General features: G+C 32.3%; 1 long non-coding RNA gene across 1 annotated transcript in view; it reads right to left on the minus strand.

Annotated features, from left to right (window-relative positions):
* Positions 1-16,893, minus strand: part of LOC127716175 (uncharacterized) — a 151,609-nt gene extending 134,716 nt beyond the window's left edge. The window contains exon 1 of the long non-coding RNA XR_007988793.1: positions 16,794-16,893. This is a non-coding gene — a long non-coding RNA (uncharacterized LOC127716175). The remainder of the gene's footprint in view (positions 1-16,793) is intronic.
* Between the last annotated feature and the right edge of the window lie 2,197 nt (positions 16,894-19,090).

A 19,090-nucleotide genomic window follows, 5' to 3' on the forward strand; every position in this document is an offset into this window, starting at 1 on the left:
CTACTCCTAGTGAGGCTACTTGGTTTTAACTGTGACATGATATTATACTCTATGTGGATGTTTTCTTAAATGAAAACTATGAAAGTGTTTTATTTATTTTTTATATTTTTATATGAATAAAAGAAGAATAGTGGTATGCGTAAATGAGACATCAGTCCAACGACACAAAAGACATTCAGAGTTCGACAAAATGTCTTCAACAGTAGACAGAATTCTATCCAATATGTGAAATTCTAAATCGACCAGATTCTTAAAAAAAGTGGTTACTAACTACATGGAATTTCAAAAAAGTCTTTTTTACATTACTATATGTTTATCTTTGTCGTTTACAATTATCATCGTTTGATATACTTCAAGAAATTGACGAAACAAAACGTGGACCTAGTATATCGATAGTTTTCTTTATAAAAACCCAGAATCCATGTATAGGAACCATAAAGATAACTTTCATGGCTTGTATTCGCCAACAGTCAATTCAGAATTAAAGATTGTTATTTTCTGCGAGAATAGAGAGGGGTAGTGAGTTCGAACCCCGGCCCGATGGAAACCGAAAAACTTTACAATTATTCTATTTGGACCCGCTTCATTTAGTTTGATATTTATATGTGTAGTCTTTTGTATCGTATTATATGAATATCTTTATGTGTATATTATACTAATTTATGTATGCATGTATGTTAACTCAAGCTGCCAAAATTAAATTATTACTGGTTTATATTTCCTTTATTTGAAAGCCCCGCAATTTGTAAACCGTGTAATCGTTGTCAAAACCGTAATCTGCTATATAATATGAAAAGTTCACATTATAACGAACAATTGTCCTTAATATAATTTAATGTTGATGAGACCAGCCCTTCATGATAAACTATCTAAACCAAAACCTTAACCAAATATGGGACGGACTAACAGAACAGAAAATATAAGCCCCCTACCCTGTTCTATCGTAGGTGGGCGTACAAAAGAATGTTACAACCATAATACGCTCTTCATTATTTCAGATAGGAAATTAAAGCTTCAGTTTCTTTATTGTTAAAAGTTTAAGTTAATACATCTGTACTCAATACTTGACCTTTATGTATTATTATTGGTATCTATTTTTGTCATGCATTTAATATTTCCGTCTATAGGTACTATATCGTGATTTCTATTGTTTTTCTGTCATGTGGTTTTCTTTGTTTGAATCAAACAAACGTCAAAGTTCAAGTATTTCCTGCAATTGTTGTAAAATTGTATGAAAAAAAGTGTAAACAATTATTTCCGCATTAGTTGAAAATTCCTGTTATTGGTTTCACGTTGTTTGATTCGGTGTGATGTAGAGCTTCATATATTGCAATGTTGCACTCTAGATGTCTTCTAGTTATTTGTGTCGTTTGGTTGCCGTCTCGTCGGTATATCGTTTAAACGTACTCATTTGTTCTAGTTTATCATTCAAGTAATCAATCTCAGACTAACAAGTCGGTTACATGTATATTGTATAGAGCTCCCTTTTGACTATCGTGTGTCGCTCGGTACATTTAAGGCAATTCTAAGATATATGAGCTTGTCAAAAAATTAAACGATCTTCAATATAAAGAAATATATTTTAAATCTGTACAAGATTATGCCCCACGTTAAGAATTTTTGTCCGTTTTCTACATCTTACATAAAAACGAGATTAAGTCATGCATCTTTATTTATTAATTCTCTGATCTTTCAAAGCAAACAGTTTATTATTTACTGTCATAATCCCCATAATCAGTCATAAAGTGTTTACTATACTGAAAAACAGAATTTTCAAAGAAATCCAAATTCCCCGGCCTCGAGCAATAGTTGATATCTCAGGGACAACAAACTTGCTATTGCCCTCATAACCAGTCAATACATGTATAATATTACACCATAGCCAGTCAATACGTGTATACTATTACACCGTTTTATTTGTCTTATAGTTTTTATAGTGTCTTGCTTTTAAATGAAAGTTTATGAGAAGTAAATGTCAATATAACTATTTCTCAAACATTTTTCATTCACTTCATAGTGGGGTGATCACAAACGTATGTATATGAGTAACATGTTTTGGTAAAAAAAAGACTAAATACAAATGCATTCAAAGCATGTTAATACATTAAGCCAAGGCTGGTCATTTCACATCAAATAGTACTTATTATCCATGTTAGCACCATGCTTTCCAGAAATGCTCGAAATTGACATGATCAATTCTAGATTCTTTTTTGTTTTTTAAAGGTAAAAATAGATGACGTAATCGTGATAAAAATAGACGTAAAATACTACTTGAATTTTTAGTGATACCAATCTCAAATGGAACGCGCTTTTTGTATAAGAATAATCTCTGTACACGACAGTCCGAACTTTAATTATTTTTATCTGTAGAATTGAATGGGACTGGTATAAACTGCGAAATGTTCCACAAAACCCTAGATTTTTCAATAAATCTGAAATGAATGCATTTGTTTGCTGCTTAGCACCATTATTTTGATTTTATACCTATCTTAAACGAATTAGGGTATACAATACTTAATATCTTATGTTTTCTCAAATTTGGATTTCTGCATAGAAAAAAGCGAAATGGTCTTAAGTGCGATGTGCTTGTTAGAATTCGACCGCAAATTCAGAACGTTAACAATGCACACGTAACAATGGATCATCAAAATCGGACTTTGTGTGCTCTTTTATCGTAAAACTATAGTAGAAGAGTACTCTGTGGAATATTGGTTTTCGCTATATATAATTTTTAATGTGTTGGTTTGGAGGAAAAGTTATTCATTTTTTATATCAGGAAAAAAGGGTTTGCCAAAATTGCACTGTGGCAGATATAACGTCGGTAACGTCAGAATCCCTCAGAGTCCCTATAATATATGACTACTAAATTATCTGTTTTAAGGATACAATTAAGCAGTCAAAGACACTCTGATTAAATGAATTTCAAAATTTCAGTTCGTGTTCATTAATTTAACGACAATTCATTTAATAGTGTCTTTGACTGCTTCATTTTATATATAAAACACACGATTTAGGGGTTACTAGTATATTAATAAAAAAAATTAAGTTAGAATGAAACTTATGCAATTTTTTTTTGGTTTATAGACATATCTGAAAAATGGCTGCTAGCGGAGTGGCTGGTCGTTCATACATACATTTAATTCGAATTTGAACGATCTTGGTCGAGCGGGTATTACTATATAAATAACACATAGCTGAGAGGGTGATAGAGCAGATTGTTACCCCGAGAAAACATTGTCAACTGAGGCGAAGCCAAGGTTGACAATGTCTTTTCCCGGGGTAACAATCTGGTCTATCACCCTCTCAGATATGTGTTATTTAATTTATTATACTGAATGTTCTGTTATTACTGTCGATTAAATTTCAAATTCAAAGTAATAAACTATGACGTCTTGTATATAACAACCATCCGTATTTAATAAAGCGCACACTTGATCAAGCGTCTCCGTAAAGGGTAATAGAGTATTTGCCATAGGATAGAGTCATATTTAATAAAGCGGACACTTGATCAAGCGTCTCCGTGAAGGGTAATAGAGTATTTACCATAGAATAGAGTAAATTGTCTCCCTCGTACCAGTCTTTTCTCTTACTCCTTAATGCTGCGTGCTCAGCGTAGTCGCAGCAAATGTCACTTTTAAAGTTTTTGTTTTGACCAAGCCGGGTTTCGATCCCATGACCTCCTGCACTCGATGCAAACATGCTACCACGACACCACTGAAAGTTGTTCTTGTTATTGTTATGCCCCACCTACGATAGTAGAGGGACATTATGTTTCCTGGTCTGTTCGTCCGTTCGTTCGTCCGTTCGTCCGTCCCGCTTCAGGTTAAAGTTGTTGGTCAAGGTAGTTTTTGATGAAGTTGAAGTCCAATCAACGTGAAACTTCGTACACATGTTCCCTATGATTTGATCTTTTTAATTTAAATGCCAAATTAGATTTTTGACCACAATTTCACGGTCCACTGTATATAGAAAATGATAGTGCAATGGGGCATCCGTGTACTATGGATACATTCTTGTTAAATATAATTCATTGCTTCTAGATATTCCTTTTTTCATCGGCAACAGACTTCTAAAGATTTATTTTTAAATTGTATGCCCCCGCCGTAGCGGAGGGGACAATAAGTTTTTTTTATCCTTGTCTGTCTGTACTTCCTTAAGAACGTCCCAAAATTGGTTTCCGTTCTCTAACATTAGTTTCCCTCAACCAAATGTTATGAAACTTATACACAATGCTTATTACTACAAAACACAGATCAATTTTGAATTTTGGTGGCGTCACTTTTGCCATTCTTGAGTTATTCCCCTTTACAAATGGAAAAATTGCTGATTTTTTTGTTTCCGTTCTCTAACTTTAGTTTGCCTCACTTAAATGTTATGAAACTTATACACAATGCTTATTACCGCAAAACATAGACCAAGGTTGAATTTTGGTGGCGTCATTTTAACCGTTCTAGAGTTATGCCCCTTTACAAATGGAAAAATTGTTAATTGTTTTGTTTCCGTTCTCTAATTTTAGTTTGCCTCAACCAAACTTTATGGAATTTATACACAATGTTTATTACCACAAAACACAGACCAAGTTTGAATATTGGTGGCGTCACTTTTGCCGTTCTAGAGTTATGCCCCTTTACAAATGGAAAAAATGCTTATTTTTTTGTTTCCGTTCTCTAACTTTAGTTTTCCTCAACCAAATGTTATGAAATTATACACAATGCTTATTACTACAAAACACAGATCAAGTTTTAACTTTGGTGGCGTCATTTTTTACCGTTCTAGAGTTATGCCCCTTTACAAATGCTAAAATTGCTGGATTTTTTGTTTCGGTTGTCTAACTTAAGTTTGCCTCAACTAAATGTTATGAAACGTATACACAATGCTAATTACCACAAAACTTAGAGCAAGTACAAATTTGGGTAGCGTCACTTTTACAGTTTTTGAGTTGTGTCCCTTTATAACATTATATGCAAGCGAGGTCAGCATCTGTGTCCATTCCCATTTATTTAGTTTATTTTTTTTAGAATGCATTTCTTTAAGGTTTGATTTTTAGCGGAAAAAAACAAATTCGGTGACCTTATTTAATTTCTACTGTAACGTCACCACAACTTCTATACTCTATAACGCTATCATACGATACAGTGTCGTAAAAAAATCGTGAGCGTGAACTATTCCTAACTATTGCCAATTCTCAAGCGTAGTCAATTGATGAGGAAATAGACTTACTAGTTTTTAAGGACATTTCTGCTGACAATACAAAAACGCACATTGGCAAATATGTAAATATACTGCAAGTGAAAGAAAGTTACTGTATAGACTGTAACTCCATCTTTTCTAAATTAAACAGGGTTTCACATCTATTTTTAAATATTTGTATTGTCCTAATTTTTATGAATCAAATATCGAGTTTGAAATTGTCCCGATTAGCACAGTGTTGACAGAATGATTCTCATGATACATATTCTAAAACTGAACTTATAGTTCGCGAAAACCTCTCAAAATTTGTTGTATACTCAGATATCAGAATGTCTGTAAAGGTGCTCGTACTCTTTCTAAATGATATCAAAATTGCCCTATGCAGGTACAATCTTCTCATTAGATATCAACGTCAGAATGACGATAACAGAAAGTATTGAGACATTCAATGCAGTTAACCCTGTAACGATATACATATAGCAGGCTTATTTATACGTAAGGGAGCTACCATTTGACTTTAACTGGGGGAAAAAGGGGGGAGGATGAAAAATGTTGTCCTGCATTTTTTTTTTTAATTGTAATCTCTGTCCTGCCTTTTTCTTTTTGTTTTTCCCTCTATTCGGTCCTGACGTTTTTTTTCAAATTTCATCCCAGCCCCCTCCCCTAAAAATAAAATGGAACCTTCCTTATAATATTATTGTAACGCACACTGTCTGGTACATGTAGCAATCTTTTAAAGATTTTAAAGGAAAAGAACTTCTACCCAAGGCATAATATATTTACAGGAAAGAAAAAGATGACTTCTACTCAAGGCATGATACATTTACAGGAAAGGAAAAGAAGACTTCTACTCAAGGCATGATATATTTACAGGAAAGGAAAAGAAGACTTCTACTTAAGGCATGATATATTTACAGGAAAGGAAAAGAAGACTTCAACTTAAGGCATGATCTATTACTGCTGTATAAAGACACCAAATAAAGGACAGAGCTTATTTTCTATTTAATCTGTATGGTTTGAATTATAATATTTGCTGTAAATGTTGAACAGTTGAAATTAAAACCACATTCTGCAAGATTATAAACTCACTTCAAATTTGTCAATTTTTTTCATGGTCTCCCATAGTGTGTAATTTTTTCAAACGGATTGATTGATTGATTGATTTGTTGGTGTTTAACGCCACTTTCAACACCATTGTGCTATTTCGTGGCGGTCATTTTTTATTGATGGGGGAAGCCGGATTGCCCGAAGAAAAGCACGAACCTTCGATAGGAAAACTGACAATCATGGGCCTAGTCAATTAAGATTGGAGTCGAGCGCACCTTGCACGAGCGGAATTCGAATTCATAATCTCAGTGTTGACTGGCTAGTGATACAGTAGTTGGACTACTTGTAGCACTTGGCCACCGAGGCCCCGACAGAATAAAACATACGAGTTAATGTATAGCTATTCATAGATAAGGGGATCGGGTATGATTGTCAATGAGACAACTATTCCTCAAAGATCATTTTAAGTGGTTTTTAACAATTAATGGCAACCTTACGGCCTTCAACATGAGAAAAAACATACTGTATAGTCGCCTATTAAAGGCCCCGATATACATGATTACAGTTAAACAAGATTTTGTGAGGAAATTAGCCCATTTCCTATACTGTATCATCTCTATCTCTGATGTTTGTTGTTTAATTTATCAGTGTGAATGTTTCCCCAGCCAATGATTCCTTTCAATTGTGTTATCTGCTGCTGAAAATGTTTCATCGCAGTGACTCTTTTCTATTCTTACAGTATCTGTTAGACGACATACTTCTCGCTGTTGTATACAACGGAATGTGCAATCATTGTGCAATGCATGAGTATTTTTCTTCAAGCCTGTGAACTTATTTTGGTTATCATCTCTGTGGGAATAATTCCCCAGTCTACAGCTAACTATTTGGTTAAAATCTTTGTGAAGAAATTTCCCCAGTCTAAATATTTTTTTTGGTTATCAACTGTGTAAGGAAATTTCCCCATTCTATTGATTTCGGTATCGTTCCCATCTTTTTTGGGAAATTCCCCCAGTCTATTGATTTATTTTTGGTTATGAAATTTTAGTGATTTCGTTTTCGTTATCATCTTTTTTGGGAAATTTCCCTAGACTTTTGATTTTTTTTGGTTATCAACTTTGTAGGGAAATTTCCCCATTTTAGTGATTTCGTTTTCGTTATCATCTTTTTGGGGAAATTTCCCCATTCTATTGACTTCTTGTTGGTTTTCATATTTTTGGGGAGATTTCCCCATTCTATTGACTTCTTGTTGGTTATCATCTTTTTGGGGAAATTTCCCCATTCTATTGATTTCTTGTTGGTTATCATCTTTTTGGGGAGATTTCCCCATTCTATTGACTTCTTGTTGGTTATCGTCTATTTTGGGGAAATTTTATCATTCTATTGATTTCTTTTTAGTTTCATCATTTTTGGGAGATTTTGTCATTCTATTGATTTCTTTTTCGTTAACATCGTTTCAGGGAAATTTCCCCATTCTATTGTTTTGTTGTTGGTCATCATCTTTTTGAGGAAATTTCCCAAATTATTGATATCTGATTGGTTATCAACTTTATTGGGAAATTTCCCCAATACTTGTTAACAAATAATTTCTACGTTTCTTGTATATGTAAAGTAAAACGTGTTTATTTCTTGAGATTGTTCTCCTAGTTTTGTTGTGTAGTGTTATTTGATACCATTATCAAATATATGTGTTACAATCATGCCAGTTAAATGTTTGTTGGAATATTTTGTTCACACAAATAGAAAACATTGAAAAAAGAGAATAAAATAGAAATTCTCTTTTTCAAATAGATTGCGTTATATTTAACTGCAAACTCTTGAATACATTAGAGACTTTATATTTCATTCAATTGATTTTAGTTTGCTAAGTGTCCCGTTACAAATATCAAAATTATATCAAGAACGAGAACCAAAGTTTTCATTTAAACACTTCAACATTTGCAAAGAGCAAAAATATTAGCAGTTTGAATTATCTAATATCCGTATATCTATATCTGTCAATACATACTAAAAATCGCAATCAAAGAAAATTTCGGACCAACCATACACATATTTCGGACCTAATTTCTATTTCAAAAAACAACGGCAGACATTATCTAACCAAGCTCTGTTCTTTACCTATAAATAAATTAAATAAAATTTTAGAGGATTGCAACACAATTTCATATTGTAGTCCTAAGTATGAAATCGTTCAAATTATAATGGCATATTGTTATTCTAAATTGTTTACCAAAATTGATCGCCCTGAAGTCATAAAAAACATTTTATTAAAATAAAGTATGTCAATAAAGGTTTTGATTTTGTAAATATTGCCGGTATTTTTAACGACCATTCTGTTAAAGAACAAATTCCTGGATATTTTGATAATACTGAACTCCCTCTTATTTGCTATATTTACAAGAAATCTACCCGAAAATTTGTGTTTAATTATAGCCAAGTCTGTAAAGATGTAAATATCAGTGAAAATACACCTCCGTCATGTAATTGTAGTAATTCCGAATACACATATGGCCCCATTTCCCATGTTATAACAGGAGACCTTAACATCGTTCGCGACCGAGAGTTAAAATCATTCCTCAGTAAAGGACCTAAATATCGTCCCCCGTCAATTATTAATTGGAATGAGTGTCGTTATATCATCCACGACTCACTTCGTGCTTACTGTTTAAAATGGATAAAACGGGAAAAAGCTGACAAAAAATCTTTGGACTCTTTTTTTAATTCAGTAATGAAGATAGTTGATATACGTATACAACATTTTAAAGAACATTTTACTCTCAACAACAACAACCATAAATATCCTATCTCTCGTATCAAACATAAACTAAAAGAACTAGCCAAGGAATTTGTTTTTGTCCCGGCTGATAAAACTGCTAATAATATCATTATAGTTTGACGTAAATTTTACATTGAGGTTCTGCATAAGGAAATCACGAAGTCACCAACATTCCAACCGACTTCATTTTCAGAAAACGATATCTGTAACAAACATAAACTATTAGCTACTTCTTTACAAGCAGAACCAAATACAATGAAAGCCCCAACTATGTACTGGCTTCCGAAGCTACACAAATCACCTTACAAATATAGATTTATTTCGTCTTCAAGTCATTGTTCCACTATTAAATTGTCTATTCTACTTACTAGTACACTTGGTACATTCTGAAACCTGATAATAAATTGTTCAAATAAGGCCTTTGAAAATAGTGGAATTAACTACTTTTGGAGTGTCAAAAACTCGTTGGAAGTACTTGATAAATTGCATGCATCTATTGGTGATTTTGAATCTGTTCAAAGTTTTGATTTTTCTACCCTATATACCACTTTGCCTCATATTCTTATTAAGAAAAAATTCACACACCTAATTAAATGGGCATTTAAAAAGTCGGAATGCGAATACATATGTTCAAACTCTTTTAAGTCATTTTTAGTAGCAACAAACAAAAGAGCTATGTCAATTGGACATGCTTTGATACTATATCTGCCCTTGAATTTTTACTTGATAACATTTTTGTTCGCTTTGGAGATTCCGTATATCGTCAAGTTATCGGAATTCCAATGGGGACTAGCTGTGCACCACTTATTGCGGACTTGTTTTTGTATTGTTATGAGTTACAATTTATGACTAAAATCAGCAAAGACCCATCGAAACAACATCTGATACAAAATTTTAACAATACTTTTAGATATTTGGATGATATATTGGCTCTCAATAATGACAACTTCAGTATGTATACTAAAGAAATTTATCCTGTTGAACTTACTTTAAATAAAGCTAATACTAACAATGACCACTGTCCTTTCCTCGATCTTGATATCTATATCATTAACGGAAAGCTTAATACAAAAATTTATGATAAAAGAGATGATTTTTCATTTCCTATCGTTAATTATCCATTTGTAGATGGTGACGTTCCCTTGTCACCATCTTATGGTGTTTATATATCTCAACTTGTACAATTCGCTCGTGTATGTAACAACGTATAAGATTTTAGCGAGAGAAATTTATATATTACTGAAAAATTATTACACCAGGGTTTTCGATATCATAAACTAGTCAAAACATTTACTAAATTTTATCATCGGTATAAGGACATCATTCGTAAATATAACTCAACATGCAGACATCTTATACGTTCGGGTATTTCACATCCAATCCTTTATGGTAATATTCTTTACAAAGCACAAAAATGTCAGTATTCACCTCAAAAGCTAACAAAACCTTTAAACAGACTTATTAAGAAGGGATATAGTTACGATACTGTTGTCAGGTCTTTTAAGATTGCATATTTTGGCTTTAATATTGATTCACTTATAGGGTCTTTGCATCGGAATTAAACATATTTATTCTAAAACCAGTTGTTGGCATGACACGGGTTATGTTATTCTCATATATTTTATGACGGTATAATACTAAACCCCTAACAGGAGGAATTGTGCCTGATATTCATATGATGAAGACATAATCTTTCAATCAGTTTAATTGAGGTCTGGAGCTGGCATGTAAGTAACTGCTAGTAGTCTGTTATTATTTATGTATTATTGTCATTTTGTTTATTTTCTTTTGTTTTCTATTCTGACATCGGACTCGGACTTCTCTTAAACTGAGTTTTACTGTGCGTACAGTTGTACGTTTGTTTTTTCTACATTGGCTAGAGGTATAGGGGGAGGGTTGAGATCTCAAAAAACATGTTCAACCCCGCCGCATTGTGCGCCTGTCCCAAGTCAGGAGCCTCTGGCCTTTGTTAGTCTTGTATCATTTTTAATTTTAGTTTCTTGTGTATAATTTGGAGTTTAGTATGACGTCCATTATCACTGAACTAGTATACATATTTGTTAAGGGGCCAGCTGAAGGACGCCTCCGGGTGCGGGAGTTTCTCGCTGCATTGAAGACCCATTGGTGGCATTCGGCTGTTGCCTGCTCTATGATCGGGTTGTTGTCTCTTTGACACATTCCCCATTTCCATTCTCAATTTTATACTATTAATTTAGTGTCGGTGGAATTTTATCAAGGTTGCCTGCAGGAATAGGTCAGGTTCTGTAGCTGGTTTTGCTTCTAGTTTTTTTGATGGAATGTACAATGTACTTGCTGTGTTTATATTTAAAAAAAGATGTTGGTATTATTGACACAAATAATTTGTTGTCTAGGTCTTCTGCCTTATAGTTTAACCTTTTTTGTCCAGTTCTACTGTCTAAGAGTTTATATCTTTAGATAATTACCTGTTAAAGTGCATTCATTTTGTCATAATTAATTTGTTAATTGCCAAACAGACATGAATACTTACCCCACATGGTACTTGTCTAAATTCTTATGTAATCATTTTGTATCAATGGTTCTGATTGGATGACAATAAGCGTAAAATTAGTTTTCTCCCTATCTGTAACTTAGGAAGCCGACATTTTGAATACCGGAATGTATTGGCATGTGATTTCTCCAATAATAAGCAAAAAAAAACGTACATTTGCACCAAGAGTTTTTCTTTTTACAAACTTTATTACATGTTTAATCGGACAGGAAGCCAGAAAACGCCCGGTTAGATTAATAGGGTTGTTATGTATTTAGTTATCCGGAAATTTAAAGGAAAATCTCATATCAATATAAGAAAAGAGAGACGCATGCGGCAGTGAGAGAGCAACCAATCGACAGAAAAACCAAAAGCAGTAATACTAGTATTCAAAAGGGATTATTACGTCATGTATATCGTTTAGGGTTAAACAGATTACAATATGCATGCTGATGAACATTTCGCACAAAGGTTAAAATGCATGAACTGTAATTATAAATCAAGGGGCTTGCCCTCTCGGCAGACTTCGTTTTTGCTGCAAGGAATTGAACGCTTATATAGAAAGAATAGAAGGTGGCTATTACCATTAAGTATGTGTTTACTTATTTTCTGTTTTTTGAGAGAGGTTACAGATTAAATGTCTAGATGACAATAAATATAGAATGAAAGACTGTGTAAGCATACACTTTAAAAAATATTCAGGTGTGAATAAGGAGTCTATAGTTTATCAGAAAGCTATTTTTTGTCGACTTCATAACTATTTCAACATTTTAATGATTTGTAAATGAACTTGTCTATTATTTATTTTGCTTTTAGTGTTTTTTGCAAAGTCATGTCATTCATTTTTCATCCCGGACCCGAAATATGCAACGTTGAAGGCCCTACAGTAACCTGCAATTTGTTCACCTATTTGTTCTTTGATCTATGAATAGCTGGACACCAAACCACATCTCCTTATCTTTATATGATAGTCCCACAAAAAATTTCTAATGTGTGTATATATCTTTGTTTTTTTAATTCTCTCATGCAATGGCGTTTCCTTTTTTGGTTACTATTGATGTGTTTCGTCTAGTATGAATTGTAATCCATTAGAGTGACTGAAATGCTTCTTAAGAAACAGAAAAAAGGCACCATTTGACACATCAGCAGACAATTTAACATTCAAGCTTATAAATGAAAATTTACATTGCTTTCGTACCTTTTTTAATTCTTAAGATAGCTGTAAAAAGTGAGCAAGACTTAAACAAATTGAATTTAAGAATATAGAATGTTTCGATTTGAAATTGAAAAACCTGATCAGATTTGATATAATTTTCATGTCACCAATTTGTTTTTTTCGACTGATATTACATGTTTTTCTTGTTTGACAATGAATTGAAAGGAATACTGTGTTGGCAGAGCCAAAGTCCAAAGCTTTGCGATGCAGATTCCACGAATACACTTTAAAAAAATTAGAAACAAGTACATTGCATGCAAATAGATAATATATTGTGACAAAATTACAGAAAATTTCCATTCAATTGATTAGACAATTGAAATGTTTTGAACAGCCAATTAAATGACGGAATTGTGGAAGGCATTTATAAAGGATGGATCTGTCTGATTAACAATCATGTAATTATTTTATTTATAAAAAGAATAAAACCATGACACAAACATATGAAGTAACCCTGCAAAAAGTACTCGATTGACGCAACAGTGCCCCATGTACTTAAGTTGTTGGCTTTATTTACACAAAGTTGTGCATCAATTTCTCCAATTTGCAAAGATATCATTTCTGTGAAGAAGTTAGACAAAACACTTCTCTGCTGATCAATGATCCGTTTGTCTCGAAAACATCCTCCTCCTAATGACTGCTCAACGATGAAACATCCTCTGAAGTGGAAATGTATAGTAAACTCTATAATACACAATATGATTGTGATTGTCACTAGACATTGGTTAAAAAGAAAACCAAATACTTCTCAGAAGTTAAATATACCTTTGAATTAAGAGAACTTAGTCTATAGTTCACATTGACTATTAAGGGCATTCTTTTTCAAATAGCCCAAACAAATTGGGGTTTATGTGAGATATTTAAATCTCAAATTGAAATTGAAAAAAAAAGAAAACAATGTCATATTAAGAAAGTTTCTAGCTAATCACGTGTCCTGAATAATGATGATAAGTATTTCTAGGAATTTGGTTTGTTGTATTTTCAACACTCAGTATAAATTGACTGACTTCTTTTTTCATTGTTCTTGGACGGTTTTTGTTTTCCTTGGATAAAATAAGGAACTTCTCTAGGTACTAATATATTTTTGGGTTTCATTGTTTTTGCTTTAATAAGCGTTCCTGATGAAGGTAAATCCAAAAATAGCTTTTCGGTTGTGTTATTTAAAAAAAAAAATAAAATGACAATCGAGTCAAATCTCGAGCAAAGGTAAATGGCGTGATCGTTTACAATACCGCAGGACAACAACCGCACTGCTTTTATTAAGGAAAAATGCAATCATCCAAAACTAACGTCACTGTTAACTAGATGTTGCATTTCAAAAGAGACAACTATCTATTTGGGACCTTCTGCCTGCTTTTGTACTAGAATGCCCTTCTGGAGAACATTGGTTCACCCTAACTTTTTGGCTGGTCTTGTGTTACTCATTATTAACTTTTATGTAAAATGTTTTGGCTTATATTTTGTCCTTTAGTCCTCTTTTCTATTGGCCATTGTGATTTTAGAATGCTCTTAGTTGTTTTAAATACTAGTTCGTTAGTTTATGTCAAGCAGTGTCAAAATCACAAACCAGCAGAAATAGGAACAGGATGAATTACTCTACTTCAAGTTCATCCCTATTAGAACATGCTGTTAAAAATGTGTAATTGGGCTAAGAAGTTTTGCGATTGAATATTACCTTACTTAGAAAGGTAGTATAAAAACATAACAATAATACAGACTGTTTTACTTGTTACCATTTTAAGGTAGCACAATACAAATATGTTTTCGTCCCCAATCAGACAACTTTAAACTGATGTAATTTCTTTCATCCAGCTTTTAATTTTATAAATGAGGTATCAAAAGATAGAAGAAAGATTAATCTTTCAAATGGTGATACTTTCATTATGACATAATTATTACATAATTAATTATTATGTAATTAGTTGCTATAATGTGAAGTCCACACTTGAATGAAATTAGCTTCTTTGTTTTTCATAGCATTCCAAAATATTTTATAGATTCTTGTACAACACAGTTTGACCTCAAAAACCGTTTTTATTTCCCATCTGGATAGCCCTTGGTAGTATCATATTGTTTCAATATCCATTAGTGAGTAACTAAGTGTTTGCCATGAAGTTCAAGCACTCTATTTATTTATATTATGTACCATATCCCACCTATCGGAACTAGACAGTGACATGATTGCTTTAATTTAGTACTATAGTACAATGACATCATTTTTTTAATATTCAATCATGTATTCCACATTAAAGCCTACAATATTTAGAATGAAAGAACTTTATACTTCAGTGTTTGTTTGTCTTGTATCATGTGTGTCGTTCAACGAAATCAGAACTTAATCTAAAATAGAGAGATATTTATCAGTCTGGCTACTTCATAATTTTATGCTAAATTGTTGAAATCCAGGAGCTTCTGAGCTTCCCCATGAACCCTCTACCAGGGAAACCGTAATTTCGCCTCCCGTTCATAAAATCCTGGCCTAGGACTATTGAAATGTTAAGTAACGCCTTATACCCTAGAATTTGGAATTTCTCGTTATTGGTCAACTGCTGTTAAGATCCATCCAATCATTATAATATACCATAGACAATTAATGGAGAGAATTCGGCATAAAAAATGTCAAACCCTGACACTTTAACTATACAATATACATGCTCCAAATTAAGAACCGTTGCATTAGTGCATTTCACAATTATTTTATGCTTTTTAGAAAAAAAAAGGTCCAAAACATTTTACGGCGAAAGATTTGATTCTACTCCCCCTCTTTCAAATATCCTAGAAACGCAACTGATATATAATGCCAAGTGGTGGCAAAATAAGAATTGCTCCGAATCAAAAGTTGGTGCAGCCAAATAAGAAACAGCTTTGAACTCACATTTCTGATTCAGATTTGAATTATTACAAGTTATATATACCTCTACTATCTATTTTGATAAACAGTTTAACTTAATTTTCAGTAGGAACGATGGTATACTCGTGATTGATATTTGTCTATTATACATCATGTTTAGTAAGTACAATATTTGATTCGTGATTGAACTTTAATTTGTACATAAAGTACTTTATTACTTAAAACTTTAAATACTTGCAAATGTGGAAATTCAGTTGAACTTATAATTTTTTTTTTTCATTAACATAAGTGGTGCGCTTTTTCTGTGAAACTCATAGAATGGTTACTATATTTGAATCAAAACTTGTTTTAATATAACTTCTTTATATTGGACATATATTTAAAACAATCAACATTTAAATAAGTTGTAATATATTTTTATATAATTTAATCGTTAGAAGAATGCACACTTTCTTTTCGTTTTACAAAAGAGCTGATTGCGACATAGCACAGGAGGTCACGTGAAACACAGCGGAACATTGTATTTTAAAGGATTAAACACAGTTTTTGTCGGTTTATTGATGTGAATATTGGTGAGATTGAATACATATTCGAAGGACATTTATGTAAAGTGTGTGTGTCGACGACCTTTTTTTTTACACCATTATAACCTTAACCTCTAAAAACATGTTTGTAATCCTTATATTTCTCATCCAGTATGTTTGTTATCTTCATTTTCTTTAAATATCCCCTTTCTTCGAAAACCACGGCTGATATGCATAAAAATACTTAAGTTAAGATATCCATTTGTAGTACTAATTTCATCATAGGACATGTAGAAAAATCTGTCCGTTCTAAACAAATCTTAACTAAATTGTTTTATGCAGCTGAGCCCCAAGGATTCCATTCATGTGATAGGACATGACTATTGACACTGTTTACATTTTACATGGATAGGACAGAATTCCGGCAACATCGTCTATCAAAGTGTAAACAAAGGAAAAAAATTCTTACACATTCATTTATTTGTAGATATACAAATCATAAAATAATTACTAAAGAAACATCTAATCTTAATTTAATTAAATGTATAATAAAACCGCAAAGTATAACTTGTATTTTTTCTATCCTTATAAAAAATAAGAAGATGTGGTATGATTGCCAACGAGACAACTATCTACCAGAGACCAAATGAAAACGAGCAAAACTCTAATGTATTATAACTTACCGTACGATTCTCCGGTCAAAAAAAAAATGTAAACACGATCAAAAGTATTATAAATATAAACTACATAAATCTTCTTGTCAAGTTATTAAGTACACTGACATTTTCACGTGACTCGGATGAATACAATTTAGTGTATTTGGACGAGACATAACTACTGATTATATGTTTAATATTGCTTCAATTGTGTATCTATATAAGTGTTTTCTCTATTTCCTAAGGCTAAGTGATGAATTGTTCGGAATAATCATGATTGAATAATTTTTAGGTTTCATTGATACATGTTATATTCAACAACTGTACATGCTAACGAATTTCAAACACATGATTTATTTATAATAATAAATATGTTATTGAAATAATCTAGCGGTAGGATTGGACACAAGTTATTACAACTTATATAAAGGCTCTCTCCTTACGTATCCAATACATATATTATGAATCATCACAAGAAACACATAAGTAATATAGCTTTAGTTATAGAAAACAAAGGAAGGTGTCGCACATTAATTGCCATGGCAGCAAACAAATATCCCAAACAGCAAACAAGACAGAAAAAGCTAAAAGATAAAAAAAAGATAAATAGAACGCAAGGAAAAGAAATGCACAATGCCACATTCTGCAAGAAATCCAGTACATCAAATACATGACTTTTGTATATAAAAAGTTTTATCTGTCTAAAGTGCTTATATTCTTAGTATCATAAATCTGCATGCGATTTTGTGTTTCAATTTGTATAATATTAATAATCCATTTCCAACAAGTCTTTTGTTTGTGTTTTCATTTTATTTCATCTAATGCAAATATTAGGTTATTAAATATTATCGAATGTATTCCATGTAAACAGTTTAACTAGAAACTGCAAATATTTGAATTTCCGATTCATAATTGAATAATGATTTAGACAATATCTACAGGACAAATTAAGTTAACTCTTCATAAATCAGTTAGAATATCTAAAACGTAAGTTTTTTTTCTTTCTTTTTATGTCTCGCCATTGAGTTGTCATGAAGAAATTAGTATTATTCACTTCCTGTCGCCATACAATTGCTCGGACTTTTTTTCGTTAAGATTGTTGATGCTGAGTTCATTTTTTGGTTCCTTAAAAAAGAATTGGCTGTTTCAGCATCTTAACAGCTTAAAGACTGTGAGTTATTTAATTGTTCGTACCCCAAAATGAAAATAACGTCATATCATTGGTTGAATTCCTTTATTTAGGATGTTTTCAACCAATTGCAATCACGGCGTTTTGGTGTAACTTTTGAAAATATTACCCAGATTGCATTAGATTCTGAAACGGCGAATTGACTTAGAGTTGCGCTTCATGTGATCTATGACTATCAAAGAATTGCGCAGTACTTCCGTTATTCTGCTGGCAAGGAAGTTGGTAGTGTCCAGCGTTTAATTGATAACGAGTAATTAAATATATCACTTCGTAATTGTATTGCTCCTTTTATTTACGATTTTATCAAGGTATAGTGTTTCGTTGCTGTCATCTTTTACTGTTCGTAGGTAGCCACGTTTTTTCAAGATGAAGTTTGATTAAAGTCTGAAATTTTAATTGTATTTAATCCTTTAAGCTATATTAACATTTTTTGGTAAAGTTTATATCTTCTTCTGATTATGTTAAATTGTTTGTTTTTCATTATGTTTAAGGGCATCGGTGGCTGTGTCGTCTAAGTAGTCCAACTTCTGTTTCACTACCATGTCAACACTGAGGTTGTGCGTCCGAACCCTAGCTGCACGTGGCAAGTGTGATCGACTGCAATCTTAATAGACTAGGATTGCCAGTTTTCCTGTCGAATGTCGGTGGTTCTCTCCGGGAACTCCGGCATCCATCAACAATAAAAACTGACCGCCACAAAATTGCCAACAGTGCTGAAAGTGGAGTAAAATACCAATCAATCAATCAATTGTTAATTATTCGAACAAATGGCAAAATCAACGTTGATTGGTTGTAAAGAAGGTATCAAATATATCAGCAGTTATTTAGTTATTGATCTTTATGCATATTGAGTTCTTATACAACGTCGACTTTGAAGTTAACTTACAATTAAATACAAGTTCAATACTAAATACAGTTCTACTGCATGCCGACGATTTTTATATAAGAAACATAGAATAAGATAAGGAAATTAATTGAGTTTAGTTTAAATGAATTCGGAAATATTATTGCTATCTCTAAATGGTAAGCTATTAAAAGTATTTTTGGTAATTTTGTTTTACTAGTATGTTTATTCATTTAAGAATTTCGGTTATATATATCAGAAATTGTTGAATATCTATTTATTTATAGTTCC

The sequence above is a fragment of the Mytilus californianus genome, unplaced genomic scaffold, assembly GCF_021869535.1.
Source record: "Mytilus californianus isolate M0D057914Y unplaced genomic scaffold, xbMytCali1.0.p SCAF_9, whole genome shotgun sequence".
Lineage (NCBI taxonomy): Eukaryota > Metazoa > Mollusca > Bivalvia > Mytilida > Mytilidae > Mytilus > Mytilus californianus.